This window comes from Balaenoptera borealis (genome assembly GCF_965194805.1).
Source record: "Balaenoptera borealis genome assembly, chromosome: 10".
Lineage (NCBI taxonomy): Eukaryota > Metazoa > Chordata > Mammalia > Artiodactyla > Balaenopteridae > Balaenoptera > Balaenoptera borealis.
In genome coordinates, this window is record NC_138874.1 from 1,249,536 (window position 1) to 1,264,065 (window position 14,530).

Sequence of the window (14,530 nt, forward strand, 5' to 3'; positions counted from 1 at the left end):
CCCCTTCTCCTTCTCCTTTTTCCTTCCCATTCTGTTTATACCTCATAAATTCAAAACATTGTTGATAAATGTTAAATATTGCTAAATATTAGATATTAAAATATGGTTTAATTAAGAGTAATTTATTCACTCTAATTTATTAACAAAATTTCATGAACCACTATTATGTGACAGACACTTTTTCAACAGTATCAGGAAGCCTTGAATGGTCAAAAACGAGTTGATGATCATTCCTGATTTCATCCTTGAGGGGCCATGCTGGTTGTTTTCTGCTCTCACGGAAGTAAGCCTAGGTCTTTGATAGGCCTCAGAATGTCAGTAAGATAGACAAGTCCGTTTTTTGCTGATATTAATACTTCTCGGAGCATAACGTTGGTGCAGTGTTTTTCAAGATAAAACAAAACTTTCCTTCACTGGTGTGAGGATGGAGAGAGATGAAATGAAGGTGGGAGTCAGACAGCCCTGTCCTACCACAGCTGCATGTGCAGCTACTCCAACAATCACTGTGTCTGCTTGGGCAGGTCTCCTTTTCCAGTCACACCCGATGAAAGAGTTCACTGCCTTGAACCTACTCTGACTTTCAAAGATACTACTACAAAACCTCCAATGTTATTTGGATAAACAATTCCCACTCCCTGGTAGGGTCCATTTATTCGTCATTTGTTTTTACTGTTGACACTTTTGGGTTGGTGATAGAGAAGGCTTTCTGGCTAGAAGCTTGAGGCTGTGTCTAAGACAAGGAAGCTAAGCCAAATGGCAGAAAGTTTCGACTTGGCCCTACCAGCCAAAAAAAAATTCACCTTTCCAGGAATTTAAGTGTCCTGTGTACACACTGCCCAAAGAAGAGCAGGGATTACATAATTCTTCCGATATTATACTTAGGCAAAGTGGAGAATTGAAGTAGCATCCAGATTTCTGGTTTGGCAACACAAGTACTTCACAGTAATGCAACACTATTCACATGCCTAGAGCAGCCAGGCATATACTGGCATTCGGTAAATATTTGTGGAATAAAGGAGTGAACAGAAAAAAATCTAGAAAGGTATCAATTGTAAATGTTGAAAGTAATTTTCATCTCTTTAAATAGCTTCAAATTCTGGTTTTTCTATTATAAATCTGTGTTATTTGTATAATAATAGTTGTTAAAAAATATAGCCTAGAGGGGTGGGGTAGGGAGGGTGGGAGGGAGACGCAAGAGGGAGGAGATATGGGGATATATGTAATATATGTATATAGCTGATAGCTGATTCACTTTGTTATAAAGCAGAAACTAACACACCATTGTAAACCAATTATACTACAGTAAAGATGTTTAAAAAAAAAAATGTAGCCTTAGTTTTCCAGGAAACTGGAAATAACTGATTTTAAGCTGTAGTGAGGGCAAAGATAAGCCTGGATTTTTCTGGCTTTATTATTGCCGAGCTCAGCTTTATTGTGAGTAGTATAGCTACAACCCATGTGGATAAGTTCCTGGAAGACTGGCCCTTTTCAGAATCTGGATCAAGTTAACACTTTCTAACCAGTGGGGAAGTAACTACTTGGTTCTCTAAGCAAAGGGCTTAAAAATCACAGAATGCTGGAGGTTGTCTTGCCCAGTTTTCTTAGTTTTCAGGTGAAGAAACTGAATGTAGACCAGTGATTTCTTAGCCTTGAGCAAGCCAATGGTGAAACTGGTAGTAGGACTCAGCTCTTCCAACTGTAAGCACATTTCCCCATTTCACTCTATCAGTCAGAAATCCAGCAAGGAACTGATGGCATACCTAATTGGGTAATTGAGGAAAATTTAATAAAGGGATTATTTAAAAGGTGTGGGTAGAGTTAAGATGACCGGCAAAGGAAGTGAAGCATTCCAGGTCATGCAAAATGGAGAGCTGTTACATTCCTAGGCCTGAGGGAGGCAAGAGTGGGAGCAGTTATAGAACCTGGAGAGATTAGGGGTATTGAGGAGGTGCCGGATATACTGGGGCCTCCAGTAGAGGGACACAGTGCATCTGCAGCAACCTGAGGGCCTGAGAGCTGCGTGACAAATAGCCCAGCCTTATTCTTTTCCCAGCTAGAAGGCAAAGGTCAAGCAAGCTAGTTGATTCAGTTTAAAAAGGTCGATATCCCAGGGCATTGAGCAGTGAGGAAAGATGGAGGGTGGATTCAAGGGGCCTGTGGAAAATATCTATCACATTTGAGCTATAGAAGATAAACCGTGTCCTATCTGCTCTCACTTCAGCTTCAAATCGTTAATAACCTGGACAATTGTGGTTACATTTTTTAAAACTATTATTATACAAATAATACATATTTATAATAGAAAAACCAGAACAATGCAGCTATTTAAAGAGATTGTAATTACTTTCAACTCTTTTTTGTTTAATTGGGGTATAGTTGCTTTACAGTGTTGTGCTAGCTCCTGCTGCACAGTGAAGTGAACCAGCCATATGCATACGCATATCCCCTCCTTTTTGGATTTCCTTCCCATTTAGGTCACCACAGAGCACCGCACAGAGTTGCCTGTGCTATACAGCAGGTCCTCATTAGTTATCTATTTTATACCTAGCGGTGTATATATGTCAATCCCAATCTCCCAATTCATCCCACCCCCCTTTCTCCACTCTGGTGTCCACACGTTTGTTCTCTACATCTGTGTCTCTATTTCTGCTTTGAAAATAGGTTCATCTGTACCATTTTTCTAGATTCCACATATATGTGTTAATATACAATATTTGTTTTTCTCTTTCTGGCTTATTTCACTCTGTATGACAGTCTCTAGGTCCATCCACATCTCTACAAATGACCCAATTTCATTCCTTCTTATGTCTGAGTAATATTCCATTGTACCATATCTTCTTTATCCATTCATCTGTCAATGGACATTTAGGTTGCTTCCATGTCCTGGCTATTGTAAATCGTGCTGCAATGAACATTGGGGTGCATGTGTCTTTTTGAATTATGGTTTTCTCAGGGTATATGCCCAGTAGTAGGATTGCTGGGTCATATGGTAGCTATATTTTTAGTTTTTTAAGGAGCCTCCATGCTGTTCTCCGTAGTGGCCGTATCAATTTACCTTCCCACCAACAGTTTAAGAGGGTTTCCTTTTCTCCACACCCTCTCTAGCATTTATTGTTTGTAGATTTTTTTGATGATGGCCATTCTGACTGGTGTGAGGTGATACCTCATTGTAGTTCTGATTTGCATTTCTCTAATAATTAGTGATGTTGAGTATCTTTTCATGTGCATCTTGGCCATCTGTATGTCTTCTTTGGAGAAATGTTTATTTAGATCTTCCACCCATTTTTTGATTGGGTTGGGTTTTTTTTGATATTGAGCTGCATGAGCTGCTTGTATATTTTGCAGATTAATCCCTTGTCAGTTTCTTCATTTGCAAGTATTTTCTCCATTCTGAGGGTTGTCTTTTCATCTTGTTTATGTTTTCCTTTGCTGTGCAAAAGCTTTTAAGTTTCATTAGGTCCCATTTGTTTATTTTTGTTTTTATTTTCATTACTCTAGGAGGTGGGTCAAAAAAGATCTTTCTGTGATTTATGTCAAAGAGTGTTCTGCCTATGTTTTCTTCTAAGAGTTTTATAGTGTCTGGTCTTACATTTAGGTCTTTAATCCATTTTGAGTTTATTTTTGTGTATGGTGTTAGGGTGTGTTCTAATTTCGTTCTTTTACATGTAGCTGTCCAGTTTTCCCAGCACCACTTATTAAAGAGACTGTCTTCTCCATTGTAAATTCTTGCCTCCTTTGTCATAGATTAGGTGACCATAGGTGCATGGATTTATCTCTGGACTTTCTATCTTATTCCATTTATCTATATTTCTGTTTTTGTGCCAGTACCATACTGTCTTGATTACTGTAGCTTGGTAGTATAGTCTGAAGTCAGGGAGCCTGATTCCTCCAGCTCCGTTTTTCTTTCTCAAGATTGCTTTGGCTATTTGGGGTCTTTTCTGTTTCCATACAAATTGTGAAATTTTTGTTCTAATTCTGTGGAAAATGCCATTGGTGATTTGATAGGGATTGCATTGAATCTGTAGATTGCTTTGGGTAGTATAGTCATTTTCACAATATTGATTCTTCCAATCCAAGAACATGGTATATCTCTCCATCTATTTGTGTCATCTTTGATTTCTTTCATCAGTATCGTATAGTTTTCTAAGTACAGGTCTTTTGCCTCCTTAGGTAGGTTTATTCCTAGGTTCTTTATTCTTTTTGTTGCAATGGTAAATGGGATTGTTTCTGTAATTTCTCTTTCTGATCATTCATTGTTAGTGTATAGGAATGCAAGAGACTTCTGTGCATTAATTTTGTATCCTGCTATTTTACCAAATTCGTTGATTAGCTCTAGTAGTTTTCTGGTGGCATCTTTAGGATTTTCTATGTGTAGTGTCATGTCATTTGCAGACAGTGACAGTTTTCCTTCTTCTCCAATTTGGATTCCTTTTATTTCTTTTCCTTCTCTGATTGCCATGGCTAGGACTTCCAAAACTATGTTGAATAATAGTGGCGAGAGTGGACATCCTTGTCTTGTTCCTGATCTTAGAGGAAATGCTTTCAGTTTTTCACCATTGAGAATGATGTTTGCTGTGGGTTTGTCATATATGGCCTTTATTATGTTGAGCTAGGTTCCCTCTATGCCCACTTTCTGGAGAGTTTTTATCATAAATGGGTGTTGAATTTTGTCAAAATTATGATTGGTACTTTTCTAGACTTTTTATTCAACCGTTCATCCATCCATTCATTCATTTATTCATGCCACAAATATTTATTGAATGTCAATGTGTGCCTCCCTGTTCTAGGCATGTGTATATTAGAATAAACAAAATAGACAAAAATTCGTTCACTCAAGGAGCTAACACTCTAGTGGGGAAGAGTCCCAATAAACAACATAAATAACCAAAATGACAATATGTGACGTAGTGATTAAGTGGAAAGAAGAAAAATAAAGCAAGGGAAGAAATAAGAGTGTTATGGGGGAGGTTTTATAATTTTAAATAAGGTGGCCAGGGATCCTTGTGGGGTGTGTGTGTGTGTGTGTGTGTGTGTGTGTGTGTGTGTGAATAAGAGAGCGAGCAAGCCACCAATGACCGCCTGTTTGTAGGGCTTTTCCTCTGGCTAATTGCTGAGTGTTCAGATAATGGAGAGTGTAGGTGGTGTAACTTCCCCCCTCCCTCGCAGTTTCAAAATGTCTCTCTTTAGATTTTTTTAAAGGGCAAAGCTTTCTCCACTCCTTATATTAACCATTAAAAAAGTGCTGTGGGGAATCCTCAGTGCAAGTTTATTAGCCAAATTCTTGGTGTCTGACCCTTTCTAGCTGGGTGACTCGGGGGAAGTCATTTAACCTCTCTGAGCCTCAGGTTCCACATGTGTGAAAATGAGGGTTTTGGTGACAAGGAAGGAAATAAGATTAGATCTGAGAGGGACCTCATGCCCAGCACACAGTTGATGGTCAGTATATGGTGGCTTCTTTCCTTCTCTGGACAGAGCTGCCGAAAAGGCATGTTTTGGTAAAACTGAAGACTTGGGATCCACAGAATTGAGGAGTTTGCCAAACAATCTATTAATAATAATAGCTGCCATTAATTGACCACCTATGTGCCAGGCAGAACTTTTACATGTGTGTCTCGTTAAATCCTTGCAATTTAAGATGAGGCAATGGAGGCATAGACCCTCTTGCACAGCTGGTAGGTCACAGAAGCAAGGCTTGACTCCAAGTCTGGCTGACATCAACCTGTGCTGTCTTTAACAGATGCTGTGCTCTTCCTCTCCCCTGCCCTGCCCGCATGAGGAAGAGTCAAGGCTGGATGGAGCCTGAGTGTAGGGAAGGATTTTCTCATTATTTGAAAGCCCATGAAGATCTCTAGACTACCAGGTAAGGACCACTTATGACCCTGGAAAAATGTCTTTACTAAATACCATTAATGTAGTGGTTCTGAAAGTGGGGAACTGGGCTGATTGCCTGTGAATCACCTTGTTTTTTTTTTTAAATACATATGCTAGGACTTTATCTCTTGAAATTCTAGTTAAGTAGGTCTGGGGTAAGGCCTTGAGTGTCTATATTTTTCAACATCGTCCCAGGTGTTTCTGATTTGCAGCCAGATTTGGACACCTCCCTATGGCCCAAACTAATAATGCACCTTGCAACTCTTCTGTTCCCTTTGCTTGGTTACCACCAGGATCGTGAATTATAACTCTTCCCAATGGTAGTAAGCATGCTGGGTAATCTAATCCAGGCTTCATCTGAATCTTTGATGAAAGTACTGGGACAGTATTGCCTTGAAGCATCTAAGTGGAGAGACTCCCTCCTGGTCAGCCCACCAGTCAGTGTTCTTTGGCCATTGAAAGAACAGTCCATCAGCTGTTCTACCCTCCAGACCACAGCTTCCACAAGGACATTATGAGAGACCTTGTCAAATGCTTTGCTGAAATCAAGGTACACAATGTCTTTGCTGCTCCTTTCACTAAACTCTCTAGAAGCCCCAACAAAAACAAAGTGCAATTCGTTGGCATAACTTTATCAGTGAACCCATACTAGCTGCCAGTATCAGCAACTTCTTTTCCAAGGACTCAGAAGTCTTCTTTTGAGAAACAAAAGAACCTACTCTCTTCTTTGTAGGTTTCCACAAATGTGAGCTGGAAAATGGTGCTCACATCAGTCAATTGTAAAACCAATTTGGGCCTCAAATGGCATCACTTAGGTCTTGATGCATTTCTCTCCAGAACAAGGGCTATCGGCATGTCTAGGGACTTTGGAGAGAAGGAAGTGCTGGAATAACTCTAACCCAGTGGTGTGAAAATTGTACATTTGCCACCTTTCTTTGGTAATCAAGAAAGGAGAAAGCTGTATAGTCATTTATATTAAATGTAGATCATTTAGTTAGTCTACACTGGCAACCTCAGACCCACACCCATCCTATTGCTTTCTTGATGACAACAAATGGATCTGACCTCTCTCCTCCTCCATCACAGCAAACATGAGGTCAAAGTTCCTAACTGGGAGGGTTTTTTTTTTTTAATTGGTTTGTGTTTTTTATTTTATTTTTTAGAAGAGTTGTTCTTTTCTTACTTTTGGGTCTAGTAATTCCCTGTGAGTCTTCAAATGCCCCAGTAAGTACTTTGAAAGTGAATTTTATTACCTTAAGGATACGGCTTAATCAACACTGTCCTATATATCGGATCTGTATGTTACCTTTCATGTTGGTGCTCCTGTTTCTAGATCCTGAGTTAAACTTATTTGATTTATTTATCCTGAAGTGTCCTATTTATATATAAAGATCAACATATTCAAAACTTATAGTATTAATACCACCTTGAAGAAGTATTCTTTACTTTAGTAATGGCTTCAGTATGTGATCCTTTAAGTAATGAACACAGCCAAGAAAATATATTTAAATCAATGCCCCCAGTTTTATAACTGTGCATATCATATATGCCAGTGTATGCATGTAAAGATAGTCTTGTCATCATCCATTAGTTACTTTTCTTTCTCATAAATTAACAAACCCATACATTCTTTGGCCTTATTGTAATAATGGTTTTGAATTATTATTTTTTCTGAGCACTACATTTTAACCATTGGAGAACATGTAAAAATATTGAAGAGTAAAATGATAGTCACCATCTATTGAGTGCATTTACATCAGGCACTGCTCTCTAAATGCCATACATGCATTAAGTTATTAAAACTACATATTACATTATGACATTATGATATAATTATTATTCTCTACCTTTAAGCATTTTGCTTTTCTTTCTCAACTATCACCCCAAATCTTATAACTCAGAGAAAGCCAGTTTTTTCCTTCCCTGTAATAAAAATAATTCTAATATATTAATAAAATACTTCCTCATTGCATTTTTTGCATCCGAAGTTTAACTTGAGTAGAGCTGCATGTATTATTAGTCTTTTATGTTAAGGTTGAAAACTTTTATTAAGGAGTGATATGAGATCTTTGTTATTAGCCCCAGGGTGGGATTTAAAGATGGCAGAGGGTTACTAAATTCATTCATTCATTTGTTCATTCTCATGACAAGAATTTATTGAGCACTTATACATGCAGGACACTGTGGTAGACATTAGGAATACAGAGATAAATAACACACACTCTTCAGATTCTTATTCAACATCCATCACAACAAATTATCCAAGTGCAGTCTCCACTTAGGCCACTGGGCAAACATCTTGATGCATTTTAGAGGCAAGTTCCCTCTGCCCAATGCTGGCACCTTCTTCCCTGATCCTCCCTTATTCTTATCTGTGTACTATTCTTGAGGAGTACCTGAGTTTTTATTGACTTAGTTCATGCTCTATCATTCAGTCTGGATCCAAGGCTCTTGGTGGCACAGAATCCATTTAACCTCCCAGCCTTACTCCCAGAAGACTCTGCTAAGTGGATTCTTTGCATCTCATGCCCATGAAGTACCCAGTATTTTAGAGACAGGGGATTTTACCTAAAGACAGTGATGGTTATCTGACTCAGTGCAGATGTTAATTTAACAGTGTTGCTCTCACCCAGTCCAGGGGTCATGACCCTCTCTTGGATGGTCTTTCTTCCAAACTGAGCAGATGGTCCAGCCTTGTGATTTCTCTGAAAAACTTTAAAAATACTGTGTCTCTACAGCTTCCTTCTACTTCACCCTTTGACCCAATGTTTGCAACTTAATTTGTAGGGACCAGTTCTTGTAAAATAAAAATGCCCTACTTAGGCTCTGATCTAAGATGTAGGTTGGATTTCCAGCAACCATGGAAATAATTAGGAGGGAGAGTGGTGGAAATGAAACCTCAGAGCAGCCAAACTGGCAGACATCAAGGTCATGCACTAAAGCCCATGCAATTTTTTCTGTTTAACAGACTTCTAGGCCTCGTGTGTTGTTTTCCTATTGCCGCTGTAACAAATCACCCCAAATTTAGTAGCTTAAAACAACACAAATTTATTGTCTTACAATTTTTGGAGGTCAGAAGTTTGAGATGGGTCTCTCTGGGCTGGAATCAAGCGTCAAAAACACTGCATTCCTTTCTGGAGGTTCTCAGGGAGAACCTCCTTTGCTTACCTTTTCCAGCTTCTAGCTTCCAGCTGCCTGAATTCTTTTGTTTGTGGCCCCCTTCCAATCATCAAAGCCAGCAATGGCTGGTCGAGTCTTTCTCTTATCACATCATTCTGACACTGACTCTCCTGCCTCTGTCTTTCACTTCTAAGTACCCTTGTGATTACAGTGAGCCCAACCAGTAATTCAGAATAATCTCCACATCTCAGCTGATCAGCAACCTTAATTTTCCCTTGCCATGTAGCACAGTATATTTAGAGACTCTAGGAATTGGGACATGCACATCTTTGGGAGGCCATTATTCTGCCTTCCACACCCAGGCTCAACTATACATATCCTTAGTTCATGGTAATACAACTATGGTTATTTGATGTATGAGCTTTTAAAAGCAGGGAGCACTGAGTGGCAGACAATAGGCACAATAGCGTCTACAATAGGAAATGAGAGCTGAAAGCCCAATGTCAAAAGAAGAGATCAGAACTGAAAATCAGCCACAGAACTAACAAATCACAGAGGCTGAGGTCACAGAGAATGGGGAAAATTCTCTCTACCATGGTGCCTGGGGGTGTTCTGTTCTATGACACAGAGCTTTAAACACTGTTCAAAACTGTAACCCTGCCTGAGTCATTAAGAAAACGTTTTTTTTTTAAAAAAAGAAAGAAAATGTTTTATTCAGTTTTAGAAACAAGCAGTGCACCATATTTTTTAAAAGAGGATTTAAAAAAATGAAACCATAAAACATCTAGAGGCAATCTAGTGAATATTCATCTGATTTCTCAATGAGAAGGATTTTCTAAGCATGAAAACAAAGGAAGGAATGAAAACAGAAAGGGAGCCATATTTTAATATAAATAGATATTTATGTTTACCTATTAAAAATAATAAGCCAAATTAAAAGGTAAACAGCAAGCTGCAAAAATTATTTGTCACAAAAATTACGTCAGTAACCTTAACAGAGTTCACACAAATCAACGAGAAAAATATTAAGGCCACAAGAGAAAAATGGTATATTTTATGTAGACAGTTCATAGGAGGACAAAATATTGGTGGTAAATTAGTATACGTAAATGTTTAAATTCACTGGTAATGAAAAGTGAAAACAGTTATGGCAGTTTTAACTTATCAAATTAACACTGTTTTTTTTAAAAAATTGATAATATTTAATGTTGGTGAGGGCCTGGTAAAATATCACTCTCATAACTTGCTGGGAGTATATAAATAGTACAAATCCTCTGGAAAGCAATTTAACACTATGTATCAAGAGCCTATAGATACTTATATATTTTGACATATTAATTCTACTTTTAGGTATTTATTCAAAAGAAATAGAAATAGAGACAACTCTTTATGAAAAAAATGTTCATCCTTATTTATAATAAAACAACTGATTTATCCTATGAAGGTAATGGTTAAATGAAGTATGATACATTTATATTACAGACTCTTACAGAGCCATTAAAATATATTTTCTCTCTTTTTTTTTTAAAAATAAATTTATTTATTTATTTATTTATTTTTGGCTGTGTTGGGTCTTCGTCGCTGTGCACGGGCTTTCTCTAGTTGCGGTGAGCGGGGGCTACTCTTCATTGTGGTGCGCGGGCTTCTCATTGCGGTGGCTTCTCTTGCAGAGCACGGGCTCTAGGCGCGCACGCTTCAGTAGTTGTGGCACGTGGGCTCAGTAGTTGTGGCTTGCGGGCTCTAGAGCTCAGGCTCAGTAGTTGTGACGCACGGGCTTAGTTGCTCCGCTGCATGTGGGATCTTCCCTGGCCAGGGCTCGAACCCGTGTCCCCTGCATTGGCAGGCAGATTCTTAACCACTGCACCACCAGGGAAGCCCCAACATATTTTCAAAGAATGTTTAATGATATAGAAAATATTAAGTGAATTGTGTCATTTTTTCTATATTAAAGCAGACATTTCATGCAGAATAAGATTAGAGAAATTACATCGAATGCAAACAGAGTTATAGGTTTGTGAGTAACTTTTGCCTTATTTTTTCTTTTCCAAATTTTCAAGCTTTTAAAGATAAGCATATGTTTACTTTTATACTCAGAATTGTTTTGTTTTTCATAATCAAAAGTAAAGATATATATACACTTTAGAAAGATTTTCAGATAAAATGGCTTAATTGTTTTGGGGTCTGAAGCTTCAGTTATGTAGACAATTCATCTATGTGAAATCTTTTCTCCCAAAATGGTGGATAAGACATTGGTATACTTTGGAAATACTGGCCTACTTGAGTAAAAGATTAACTTCATATAATTTGGTTAAGTGTTTGGCTTATGACAGCATTTTCCCAAGTGTGTTTCAGGAAAATGGAGTACTTTAAGTTGTCTTGTGAGAAAAAGTATTTGGAGTTCAAATACAGTTAGAAAATACTGTATACTGTATTCCCTTCTCAGAGAGTCATAATTCACATTAGCATTTTCAAGGCTCTGAAAAGTCCTGCAGTAATGAAACCTGCTTAGTTTTGTTTAAAGCAGAGTTTCTCAAAGTAGTACTCCTCAGAGTTCTCTTGAGTAACACCTATTAACATCTTCCCACAAATCATGTTTCCTGTATGTTACACACTTTGGAAAATCGTGGGTTTAAGAAAAGATCAACTGACTCACTTATTTTAGCTCACAACTTTGTAGACTATGAAGCTAGATGATGTGAGTCCAGTTTGGGTGAACTTTTTAGGAACTGTCAGGAAAATTCTAGCTGGGAGGAGGATAAGGTTATGATTCGGCAAACTTGAGGCTCTGTGTGGTAGCTGTGTGCTTGGGAAGACTTCAAGCTCTTTCAAGTTGCCAGGTTCCCCTGTCCTACATTGCATCACCAGCCCCACGCCAGTGAACAGCTGCTTGCCCAGAGTCCTTTGACCTGCTGAAGGTTTTCCTTTCCAAGCACAGTATGCCCGATGGGGATGGGACTTTCCAGGCACCGAATCTGAAGGGAGACTGCATGTCCAACTTCCTGCTCCAGACTGCAGAATAATGTGCAATCCCTTAACACACCTGTTACATCTGAGAGGGTGTGATGAGAGAGTCCACTGCTAGAAAGTAAACCTTGTGTTAAAAGATAAAGAATACAGGTGGATTCTCAGATAGCATTCTTTAAGTGTCCTGTTATACTCCTGGAGCCTCTGCCTCTTTTCTCTGGCTTCACCACACTCTCTCCTAGGAAGAGGTGGAAATGGGAAAGAGGGAAGGGAAGACTCTGGTGAGAAACATATGCCATCCTACCTAGATTCACAGATCTTCCCATAACTCACCACTAGTTGGCAGTTTTAACTTATCAAATTAACACTGGGTAAGCAGGGAGCTTCATGACCATCTCATCCAGTGGCTTGTGGATATCTAGAGTATACTGGACAGAGTGACCTTTAGGGGGGCCTCTAGATCCATATGTAACACTTCAACCACAGCTACTCTGCTTTTTAATATATTGGCGATGCAGGTTAAAATTTTGAGAAAAGTCACCAGCTGCTAAAAGAAACAATTGAAGACAGTGGATCTAGTCCAGCTGTATGCACGATTCTCTGCAGCAAGCAGCCATGCATCTTCTTTTCAGACCCCTCCAGTAACAGGGAGCTCATTATTATTCCATATTTGGTTGTATGCTATGTGAAACAGAAATCTGCTTCCCTGAGACTCATACCCATTTGTTCCAGTTCTGCTTTCTGGAGACAGATAGAAATAGTTTAAACCAATTTCCAACTTTAAGCTCTACCAGGGCAGGGACTTTGCCAGTTTTGTTCTTCGGTGCCTCTCTGGAACAATTCCTGGCATGCAGTGGGAGCTTAATAAATGATTATTGAATAAATGAATGAATGAGTACCTTCATGTATCCGTTGTAAGATTACCTAATGACTTGGGTCTTAAAAACTGACACAACCTAAGGGCTCATATGATGACAACTTCCGTGTCCCTCCTTGGCCTGTGTCTTCTCTGTCGAAGAAGTCTGGGATAGAGTGCCAATATGCTAAGGTTTGTTGGGCGTGAGACAAGGACCTTTGGGATTTAACTTATTCTGCACAGTGTTTCTGAAAAAAAGCTAAAACAGGCACTGCATAAAAGCAACTTGATAACATGAAGAAAGCTACCAGCCTCTTGTCAGGGAATGAAGTATGACCCAAGCATGAGGATCATGCTTACATGCCCTCATCATCGGTAGTCACCAATATAGTAGGAATTGAGAGGCACTGGAAAGTCCCACCAGCTCCCGTAAGAGGACCAGAAACTTCATCGCTAGAGAGTCATTCCCTTGGGTAAAGTATTCATATCTCCTCTAAATGTGAACACTGGTCTTACTGAATTGCCAGCATCTTGGAGTGAATTAACTGATTGGGTTGTTTTCTTTAAGGATAAGAGGCCCTCAAGATGCTGAATTCTGGGGGAGAACTTCTCCGAGAGAGAAGAAGCAAAGGCAAGTGTGCTGGAGGGGGAAAAGAAAGTACATTTTGTTTGACTTGATACATGCGCAGTCCCCCTGCAAGCTACTTTGGTGTAGAAAAGGCATTTTGGGGCAGGACTTTAGCCTGGCTCCATATAAACCTTTTGAAACTGCAGGAGAACCCTCCTCCCACCCCACCCACTGCTGTGAGTCTCCCATGTGAGTTAAAGTAACGGGACCAGTGCGCTCAGACATGCTGGAAGATGGATGCTGAATCCGTTCAAATGACTATCAGGCTGTTGGGGAAGGTGTCCAAGCTTGCCTGGGGCCATCCTCTCACCACAGAAGGGAAAAACCAATCCCTGACAAGCACAGGGCTGATTATTAGCCGTGTGATGAAGTGTTACTTCCTGTACAGGACATTCACAATTCTTGAGAAACTCTTTCTCAATCACAGTGAGTGACAGTTTTAGAAAATGAAGGCCTTTGTTTTCTTCCTCTATGTGTGTGCTCCCCACTTCCCTGAACTTCCCCCAAATCACACACCCTACCCCAGAGGAAAGATTTGATTTGGGAGTGTGTGTGCCCACTCTCGGGGGAGACAGTTAGAAAAATGCAATTTACCTGTCTTAATAGAACTTGAATGACCCATCCAGACATCTCTTCCATAGTCCTTTCAGCCAAATGTTGCTTTTTTTCCTTTCCAGATAATGCAAGTAATATCATTATCCATGTGGGGGTGTGTTTACTATTCTGAGATCACATTAACATTACTCATTTAACGATCTGCAATGTTTTGAAACCAACATGTCTCACCATATCCCAGAGTGGGATTTTTGTCTCTACTGATGCTTTGATTGATAAGGACCACCTATGACCGTGACCTTTAAGATGCACAATTCGTGGGGTATGAGATTGGGCGAAAGGAGGCAAAGACCACCCTATCAGCGGGATTGACGTTGACTCCTGTTCAGCAAATGCAGTGCACACTTCATGGCAGGTTGGATGCTTTCTGAACTGGTGGAGGGCTCAGGAAGCTGTGCTGAGCTGCTCAGACTGAGCAACTGAGACTGCAACTTGACACTATCAAAGGTGGCCTCTTGGATTTTCAATTCCGGTTG

General features: G+C 39.5%; 1 protein-coding gene across 5 annotated transcripts in view; it reads left to right on the forward strand.

Annotated features, from left to right (window-relative positions):
• The window catches only part of LOC309635807 (uncharacterized protein), a 447,043-nt gene that overhangs the window by 147,619 nt on the left and 284,894 nt on the right, over positions 1 to 14,530 (forward strand). For 3 of the 5 annotated variants that reach the window (XR_014249020.1, XR_014249021.1, XR_014249022.1), the window contains exons 5-6: positions 5,738 to 5,860; positions 13,380 to 13,442. The gene's annotated coding sequence lies outside the window, so the exon portion shown is untranslated. The remainder of the gene's footprint in view (positions 1 to 5,737; positions 5,861 to 13,379; positions 13,443 to 14,530) is intronic. The other 2 variants (XR_014249023.1, XR_014249024.1) reach the window with 1 other exon arrangement.